Genomic DNA, 10,696 nt, shown 5'->3' with positions numbered 1-10,696 from the left:
CACGGAGAGGAGGGTGGCGTTTCTTTCCCAGAGAGGTCTTTGCAGAATCCCCAGAGGAACAGGCTGTCAGTCCTGGACTTAAGCAGCTGGGCAATTCCTAAAATGTCATCTGTTCTCACTAAAGCCTCAGGACTACAAAGAGCAGAATTGACCAGGTTGACAAGATCGTCTTTGCTCTATGACTCATTCCTCTCCCTGGGAGACTCTCAAGACAATTACTACAGGAAGAATCTTTTTATGGATTTTTCTCTGTCCCATGCAGTCAAAGCCAACTGGAACAAAAGGAGTGTGAGGGACCCTGAGAAGCTGGGCAGCTGGTTGGCCAGGTGGGTGGGAAGATATACAGGCAGATGGGTAGCTGGGCAAGTGGGTGTGGGCTCTGGCTGGGTACCACAGGACAGATAATCTGCAGACATCAATCATTGGTTTACAATGAGATTGGAGTCCAGTCTAGATATTTGTAGATGCTGAAGATCCTCAGAAATTTCAAAAAGTAAAAGGAAAATTGAAAGAGATGGAAATACCAGACTACCTGACCTGCCTCTTGAGAAACCTGTATGCAGATCAGGAAGCAACAGCTAGCACTGGACATTGAACAACAGACTGGTTCCAAATAGGAAAAGGAGTTGGTCAAGGCTGTATATTGCCACCCTGTTTATTTAACTTATATGCAGAGTACATCATGAGAAACGCTGGGCTGGAAGAAGCACAAGCTGAAATCAAGATTGCCGGGAGAAATATCAATATGCAGATGACACCACCCTTATGGCAGAAAGTGAAGAGGAACTAAAAAGCCTCTTGATGAAAGTGAAAGAGGGGAGTGAAAAAGTTGGCTTAAAGCTCAACATTCAGAAAACTAAGATTATGGCATCTGGTCCCATCACTTCATGGCAAATAGATGGGGAAACAGTGGGAACAGTGGCTAACTTTATTTTTCAAGGCTCCAAAATCACTGCAGATGGTGATTGTAGCCATGAAATTAAAAGACGCTTACTCCTTGGAAGGAAAGTTATGACCAACTTAGACAGCATATTAAAAAACAGACACATTACTTTGCCAACAAAGGTCCGTCTAGTCAAGGCTATGGTTTTTCCAGTGGTCATGTATGGATGTGAGAGTTGGACTATAAAGAAAGCTGAGCACTGAAGAATTGATGCTTAAGAACTGTGGTGTTGGAGAAGGCTCTTGGGAGTCCCTTAGACTGCAAGGAGATCCAACCAGTCCATTCTAAAGGGGATCAGTCCTGGGTGTTCATTGGAAGGACTAATGTTGAAGCTGAAACTCCAATACTTTGGCCACCTGATGTGAAGAGCTGACTCATTGGAAAAGACCCTGATGCTGGGAAAGATTGAGGGCAAGAGGAAAAGAGGATGACAGAGGATGAGATGGTTGGATGGCATCACTGACTCGATGGACATGGGTTTGGGTAAACTCTGGGAGTTGGTGCTGGACAGGGAGGCCCGGCATGCTGTGGTCATGGGGTCGCAAAGAGTCGGAGACGATTGAGCGACTGAACTGAACTACCCAGAAGATATAAAAATCTTAAAAAAATTTTTTCCTAAGAATTTTAAAGATCTTATTTTCACATTTAGCTCTTTAAGCTGCTTGAAGATTGACAGATTTTTGGTACAGTGTTAGGTAAAAATATACTTCAAAAAAATTTTTTTGGCCATGCTGCATGGCATGCAGGATCTTGGTTCCCCCACCAGGGATTGAACCAATGCCCTTGGCCATGAAAACACTGAGTCCTAACCACTGGACTTCCAGAGAATTCCCAAGATATATTTTTTAATCTTCATCATTCATATAAAGATAGTTAGGCGTCCTAGGCTTATATAGTAAATGTACCATCATTTTCCCCACTTTTTTCCATATATGTGGAGAGCTGTTTCCAGTTTCTCCATTTTGTTCTGTCAGCTTGAATTCCTTCAGTTCATTTTTCTTCTTCAAAATATTTTTGTTATTCTTAATCCTTTACTATTACAAATTTTTAATAAGATACATAATACAATTGACCCTTGAACAAGACAGTGGTTAGGCACATTGACCCTGTACACAGTCTAAATTTACAGTTGGCCCTCCATATCCCTGGTGACTTCCCTGGTGGCTCAGACGGTAAAGCGTCTGCCTACAATGCAGGAGACCCGAGTTTGATCCCTGGGTCAGGAAGATCTCCTGGAGAAGGAAATAGCAACCCACTCCAGTACTCTTGCATGGAAAATCCCATGTAGGCTGCAGTCCATGGGGTCGCAAAGAGTCGGACACGACCGACCGGCTTCAGTTCAGTTCACTTCACTTCTGCATATCCATGGACTTCCCTGGTGGCTCAGATGGTAAAGAATCCACCTGCAATACAGGAGACCCAGGTTCAATTCCTGGGTCAGGAAGATCCCCTGGAGAAGGGAATTGCTATCCACTCCAGTATTCTGGCCTGGAGAATTTCATGGACAGAGGAGCCTGGTGGTCTATAGTCCATGGAGTCGCAAAGAGTCAGACATGACTGAGTGACTTTCACTTTCTTTCCATATCCACAATTCCTCTATCCATGGTTCCACATCCACGGATTCAACCAATTTCAGATTGTATAGTGCCGTAGTATTTACTGTTGAAAAATATCTGAGTGTAAGTGAACCTACACAGTTCAAACCCATGTTGTTCAAGGATCAACTCTACATAAAGAATATGTAAGTTGTTTGTGTAGAGTTTAAATTATAAAAAGAACACCTAACTACCACCTTGGACATTTCTTTAAACCTCTATCCAGTCACATCACTCCTCACCCCCCAACAACACTGTCTTTAGTGGGTTAATCATTCACCTGTTTTTTGTTAGAGTTTTACTATGTATGTAACCCTACTACCTGTTGTTTAGTTTTCCCTGTTCCTTATGTAAATGGAACCATATCATATATTTTCGCCATATTCTCTCTTGTGACTTGTTCCTTTACCTCATTGTGTTCCTAAGTTTCAGCTTAGTGAGATGCATGTAACTATAATATATTCATTTTTATTGCTACATAGTGTCCCATTGTATGAATGCATCACCATGTATTCTACTATTTGTAGACACTCAGGGTAATTGTTTCTGATTTATGCACATTTCAAACAATACTACAATGACTATTCTTTTATATACATCCAAATGCAAATATGAAAAAACTTCTCCAAACCAAGGAATGTAATTACTGGGTTATAGGATAAGGACTTGCCAATTTCAGCAGGTAATGCCAAGCTTTTCCAAACTAGTTGTTATATTACTTCCAGCAGTAGAAGCAAGTTTCTGTTGTGCCTCATTTTGTCAACAAATGCTCTATAACTTTTTTACCTTTGCCAACTTGATAGATATTAAATATATCCTTAGTTTTAATTTATATTTTCTTAATTAAAATGATCTTAAGCATACGTATATATGTTTATGGAACCCGTGCAGTTCATTTCCTTCAATATGTGTCGTTTGTCCAGTTTTTCTATTAGGTTTTACTTTTCTTATTGATTTTTAGGAGTTCTTTATAACCTACATATTAATTCTTTATCACCTTTATATACTTAAATATGCATGTAGGTTGTCTTTGTTACTTCCTTTAGGGGTTCTTTAAATGAACAGAAGTTCTTAGTTTTAATGTAGCTGAGTTTGATCATTTTCCTTATTGGTTTGTGCTTGTTTCTCTAATCCAAGATCATAAAATTGTACCCTTGTATGATTTTCTGGATATTTTATAGTTTTGCATTTTACATTTAAGTCTTTAAAAGAATTCTAAGTGAATTTCATATGGAGTAATGTTGGAACTTATTTTCCTTTTTTTTTCTGTCTATAGTTAAATTGTTTTCTCATAACCATTTGTATTATAGTCCATGCTCCTCAGTGATTTCCAATTCTTTCTCTGTCATCAATTAAGATACTGTGTACGTGTGCATTTATATCTAGATTTTACATTTGGGGCTTTGTTTTTCAAAATAAATTTTAGAATTAGCTTTTTGAATTACACACACACACACACACACAAACCTTGGGAATTATATTGGTATTGCAATTAACATATAGATCCATTTGGGAGAGAATTGACAATTTTAAGATTTTTAAGATATTACATCTTCCTATCCAAGAAGATGTTTCTCCATTTATTTATGTATTTGAAAAGAGTTTTCAAAGAAGTTTTGCAGTTTTCTCCATAACGGACTTACACATGATTTGTTAGATTTATTGCTAAGAGGTTTATTATTTTTGATACTATAAATTATATTTTTAACTTAATAGACTTTATTTTTCAGAGAGCTTATTGTTGTGGTTCAGTTGCTAAGTCATATCTGACTGCTACCCAATGGGACTGCAGCACACCAGGCTCCTCTGTCCTACACTATATCCTGGGGTTTGCTCAGATTCATGTCGATTGAGTCGGTGATTTAGTTGGAGATTTAGGTTAATAGAAAAACTGAGTGGAAGGTACAGAGTTCCAATTTATGCCCCAATCCCCTCATACAATTTCCCTTATTATTAGCATCTTGTAATAGTGTGATACATCTGTTATGATTGATGAACCAATATTTAAACATTATCATACAGAATCATACAGAATAGTCTCACTGCCCTAAAATCCCCCTGCGCTCCACCTATTAATCTCTTCCTTCCCTCCTTCCTTCTCTGGCAAACTCTAACCCTTTAACTGTCTCCACTGTTTTGCCTTTTCCAATATGTGGGTTTTTTTCAGATTGGCTCCTTTCACCTAGTAATACACATTGAAGGTTCCTCTGTGTCTTTTCATAGCTTGATAGCTCATTTCTTTTTAGCACTGAATAATATTCCATTGTACAACTCTTTGAAAGGACCACTCTTTGTTTATCCATTCATCAACTTAAGGGCATCTGGGTTGCTTCTATGTTTTGGCAATTATGCATAAAGTTGCTGTAAACATCCACGTGCAGATTTTTGTGTAGATGTTAAGTTTTTAACTCCTTTAGGTAAACACCAAGGAGTGCAATTGCTGGATTGTATGGTAAGACTATGTTTAGTTTTGTACAAAACTGCCAAGCAGTCTTCCAAAGTGGCTGTACCATTTTGCATTCCCAAAAGCAATGAATGAGAATTCCTGTTGCTCCACACCCTGGCCAGCATTGGTGTTGTCAGTGTTTTGGACCTTGGCCACTCTAATATGTGTGTAGCAGTATCTCATTGTTTTCATTTGTAATTTCCTAATGACATGATGTAGACCATCTTTTCATATGCTTATTTGCCATCTGTATATCTTCTTTGGTGAGGGTGTCTGTTAAGTCCTTGGCCCATTAATTCAACTGGTTGTTTGTTTTCTTATTACTGAGTTTTAAGAGTTTTGGGTACATTTTGGCTAGTAGTTCTTTATCAGATATGTCCTTTGCAAAGATTTTCCTCCCAGTCTGTGGTTTGGCTCGTCAGCTATGGGGTTTTTGTAGATGCCCTTTATCAGGTTGAAGAAGTTCCTTTCTATTCCTGATTTCTTGAGGTTTTTTTTTTTTTTTTTTTTTTTTTTAATCATGAAAGTGTGTTAGATTTTGTCAAATCGCTTTCTACATCTATAGAGATTATCATGTGATTTTAGTTTTTTACTTTATTGATATGACATATTGCATTAATTGATTTTCAGATGTTGAACCAACTAAGTATTCCTGGGATAAATCCCACTTGATCATTATGTATGTATATGTTGCTGGATGCAGTGTGTCTGTATTTTGTTGCTTATGTTGGATATTTTTACATTTTCCTTTAGCTTTTTTTCTGGTATGCAGTTAGGTTGCTTGGAATAGTTTTTATCTTTTGTGGTTTTCTTTAAAACTTTGGGAGGAAACAGCAGGATTTGTTCTATAGTTAGTTATTTCCTACCATAGAAGCAAGACCCTTCTGAATCCTCTATACTATGCTCTGTGAATTATGAGGTTTCCAGTGTGTCTGGTGGGAACTGGCTCTATTCCCAGCCCATGAGAATTCCAAGCATAGAGTCCCTGAATTGGGGGGAAAGTTCTTTCTCTGGCCTTGGCTAGTTTTTTCATATGCATGTACTGATTAGTATGAATACATGAGAGGGATCCTCTGTGAATCTCCATAATTTTCTCTCTGGGCAGGTCTTTCTTCTTTGGTGCTCTGTCCTAGCTAACTCTAACTGCTTCAGTCTCCTCTGACTTTCAGCATCCTTCCTTATTTTCAGAAAAACACAAAGCAGTTGTGGTGTAATGAAAAGTGAACTGGGGTGTGAATCAAGGGCCTGGTTTCTAGACTCTGCCATACCATTGCCCCATTGTGGGACTTTGCTCATGCATCTACCCCTCTATGAGAACTCAGGATCTCTCCTGTTTCACAAGAGGATTGCCCTAGGTGACTCTTCAGCTCCAGAATGCACTATAACATACATGTGTTCTGTGCTTCAAAACTTACAAACAAGTCTCACGTCTATTTACTCTTTTATTCCTCCTCTGTGTGGTAGTTAGGGTAAGAATCATTATGCTGTTTTACAGGTGAGGTAACTGGGTCTCAAAGACATGATATCATAAATAGGCAGTGTTTGTAGTAGGGAAGAGAAGTTGCCTTTTGTGCATCAAGTTTCTGTGCCTTGGTCTCTTATAAAGCAGTGAAGATCCTTTATTTTGATTTCAAATGCTAGTGCCTGAAAGGGGTGACCAGTCTTGATCACTACTGTCAAATGCACAATGTATGATCATCGTGGATTTGATGGTGTTAGAGATCTTAAAGAAGAAAGAGCATGTGGGCTAAAGCATTCACACGAAGCATTTGGCAGTATAGGTATGATGAATGGTTGTTGGGTCTGTTCCTTCCTGCTGTGGGGATTGTAGCTGCTGTGTTTTGTATGTTTCAGAGGGCAGCTTTGAGCTGTGTCCCAATGGGAAATGGAAGGTGGGAATTTCTGGAAGGGATTTTTAAAAATTGGCCAATTGTACAAACAGACTTTTCATGTTTCTCAACTGTTTGCTCCAGTTTGCATCTGTGGGTTTTTGTTTAGAGAACAGCTGTAGAGAATTACAGCTCCCAGCCTCAGACTTACAGATTCTATCTCTGCATGTCCTGAAATCAGTGAGGGTTATTTCAGAGGCTTGCAGCTTGAGGAGTCCCTCAGCGCCCTCATGGGGCCCATCAAAAGGAAACAACCTGCCTTGGACTCCACTCTTTGCTCTGTCTTGAATTTGCAATGTTCCAAGCAAACACAAGAATCCTGGTACCTTATCAGACACAGAGAAGGGCTCTACGTCTGTCCCAAATCCTGGGACCTCCCAGTTCTCATTATCACCTTTGATAGAAACTTCCAGTGGGGCCTGGCTAGACAATAGCTCATAAGCCATTGCCATTAGATGGATTACAGTCACAAAAATAAGCCTTGGACCGAGAGCTGCTGGAGGTAGCTTATCTTAATGCCACAAGAGCATTGGAATGACTGTCTCTAATTAGCCAGCCATATGGCTTTGTTGCGTTTATGAGCCCTACCAAATACAGTCAATCAAAGTTTATGGACTTATTTCCTTTCAGTCTCCAGTCTTGTCTGCCCTTTCCTACGTCTGTACCATTGCTCTTGCTATTCCTTCCACCTGAAATGCTCTCTCGTTCCCAGCCCCCTATGTATGCCTGTTGAAATTCTTCTACAAAAGTCAAGCTCCCATCCCCTCTCCTCTGGGAGGTCTTCCTGAAACTCTGCCCTGAAACACTTCCTCCATCCATTGACCATCCTGAATGAATACATATGCCCCTGTCTTAATACTCTTTCTAGACCACAAGTGATGGGAGGATAAAGACAGGTTTTAATCATCCCTGTACCTGTTCACCTCTCCCCTTCCTCCACATGCTCCTTTCCATCTCATCTCTGGGTCAACCACAAAACCCTGCTCAGAAAGGACAATCAGGAAATATTTGCTGATATGAAAAGCCAGAAGTGAGAATGAGAAAATGATTGAAATTCTGCTCTCTGCATTAGCCCATGGGAAATCAGGCAAGTATGTCATACAGCACGCAAATATCTAATATTGTCTTTAAGTGTTTAGAATTTCAATATTTAAAGCTCAGTTATAATTAAGACTTCAGAACTCTGTAGATTTCTTTTATAAAAAAACACTTCAGCAAACAAAAATGAATGTCTGCTTGAATTTAAGAAACTTGTGGATTCTGATTGTTTAAAGAAAATGTCAAATTAGAAGGCAATTGAGCAGTATTTAATTCAAAGAATTCATCTGATTACAGGTAAGACACACCATTCCCTGTATAAATGGCAGCAAAAGCCTTTATTGTCAATTAGAGAAGGGAACACAAATATGGAGGTAGAATTCATACCTTATCTGATTTGGAACCTGAATTATTTACTGTTGAGATTTGTATGAGATTAGATCTCTCTGCTTAAACATTAAATCAACCTTAACAGGAGCAGATATTGCAAATAAACAATGTTCTCTCAAATGGTGTTTTTAATCCTTTCATTAGAAAGGAAATCTAGCTGAGTCTTTTATAGCAGACATTGATGGCTCTATAAATTTTGATGAGCCGTGGGCTACAATTCATACATTCCTAAGAAAAAAAGGTGTACATTGCTGACTTACCAATGTAGCAGGATTTACAAGGCACTGGCTTAGTGGAAAGTCTGGGTTCCAGTTTTGTCTCTGCTATTGACTTGGGCAAATCCCTCCTCCTCCCTGGGTCTTGGTTTCCAAGTTTACAGACAATTGAATTACGCTAGTATTTTCTATCAATGAACCTTAGGCAATGAAGCAAAGTTCGTTAAGTTGCAGTTCTCTTGCTGTTTTATGCTATTGTTCATTATTTAGTTCTTTTGCAGCCATAGCCTATAGTTTTTAAAAATGATAACAACTTAAAAGACTGACATGGAGTCAATATGTTTTAAAATGTCTCTGGTATTTCATCTCTCTGGATGCATTAACCTTCTCATCATTGTGATGAATGTTAAAGTAAATCAAGAAAATGTCAAACTTCTGTCAATTTCCTCCCTTGCGTTTGTTACTATGGAGAAACAACACTAAAAGTGAATCCCTTAGTTTAACTTCTTCATTTGTGGCAGTTAGGGGTCAAGAAGGTGTAGGCATCAAAGCATACTGGGAAACTGGCCTGCTAGCACTCAGCATCTGGTCATTAAACCAACATGTGTGCACTGCCCCAGCCGTGGAGGCCTAGAGAGATCCATTTGTAGACTTTGACACAGCATTTGACACTCATGTGTAGGGACCCAGTCAAAAGTGACCTGCTCACTGGGACTAGGAATGAGATCTTGGTTTGGGCTCATAGACAAGTCATTCAAATTATCTATCTTTTATCCGGATGTCTTGACTTCACATCCTAGGCCTGATTACAGAGGGGTTTATTCAACTGGAAGGGCACATTCTGTTGCTCTTCATTGATTGTCTATCCATAGACAGTTTCCTTCTGAGGAAATGAGGATGTTGAGCAAGCTGATGTCCAAGGTCCCATCCAGCTGGGAATCTTGATATGTGTGGTCTGTGGAAACCAATATCGCTTCTGATGAGTTAGACTTGCTGTTCAAAGACATACTTCTCCATCTCTCTCCTTAACCATTTGGATTATCATATTTATAAGATATCAGGGGTATTCCCATCTGCTTTAAGAAGGAAGATGAAGATGAAACGATTAAAAAAAAAAAAAAACCTGGTCCCTGCTTTGTAAAGTAGTGAAGTTTACACTGAAAATGTGAGCAATTTTGACTACAAAAAGAGCAATGAAATTTTCTTATTTCTTGGAATTATATGGACACTGGTGATGATGAATATTTTCTTTGGAGTTACATTTTTGCAGTTTGAACTTTTAGCTGGCTTCCTCCGAATATCTTTTTTTTTTTTTTAAATCAATGCTATTCTTTGAAGAACTGTTAATAAAATTATTAGAGAAAATGAAGGAATATTTCCGCCTTCTCAATTTTAAAAGAGATTTTCATGATAAGGAAAGTTAGTGTCTGATACAGACACACTCAGAAAGTTGATACCAGCCACTTCAGAAATCAGTGATAGTTATTTTTGTCAGTGCAGTCAAAATTACTTAGTGAAGTATGGGTCTGATTTTCCTTTTTATTAAACAAAATCCAAAATGTCGTCTACTTTTATGTCAGAACCTACTTTGAGCTTTGTTCTGTTTTGAACTTTGTAACCTACTTTAAAGATTTGGGACTTCTAGTGCTTAGAATTTGGGCTTTCATTGACAGGGACTGGGGTTTGATTCCTGATTAGGGAACTAAGATCTTGCAAGCCATGTGGCCAAAATAAATAAATAAATAAATAAATTACTTCTCTTCTGTTTTTAATATAGTCTGAAGCTCAAACCCTCTTGACTGTTTTTGACTATGAACAATGTGAACGCTAAGTGGTATTACCCATGCTTCAGGTAAGCTTCCCTGATGGCTCAGTTGGTAAAGCGTCTGCCTGCAATGCAGGAGACCTAGGTTCGATCCCTGGGTCGGGAAGATCCCCTGGAGAAGGAAATGGCAACCCACTCCAGTACTCTTGCCTGAAGAATCCCATGGAGGAGCCTGGTGGGCTACAGGCCATGGGGTTACAAAGAGCCGGATACGACTAAGTAACTAACTTTCTTTCTTTCAGGTAGGCAATGTCAGAGGAAAATTCCTCCTTTCCCTCCCTTGTTTCAATACCATCCTCTCCATGAACCTTGCAAAGTGAAATTGATCATTATAAAGTGATAAGAACTTTTTTAA

General features: G+C 38.9%; 1 non-coding gene across 1 annotated transcript; it reads left to right on the top strand.

The window, feature by feature from the left end:
- The first annotated feature begins 10,375 nt into the window (after positions 1-10,375).
- On the top strand, positions 10,376-10,448 carry TRNAC-GCA (transfer RNA cysteine (anticodon GCA)). Its single transcript has one exon. It is a non-coding gene; the product is annotated as a tRNA-Cys (tRNA).
- Positions 10,449-10,696: the final 248 nt, after the last annotated feature.

This window comes from Muntiacus reevesi, chromosome X (assembly GCF_963930625.1).
Source record: "Muntiacus reevesi chromosome X, mMunRee1.1, whole genome shotgun sequence".
In the NCBI taxonomy this organism is placed as follows: Eukaryota; Metazoa; Chordata; class Mammalia; order Artiodactyla; family Cervidae; genus Muntiacus; species Muntiacus reevesi.
Note: the sequence above shows the minus strand (reverse complement) of the source record. Positions and strands in the feature narration are given on the sequence as shown.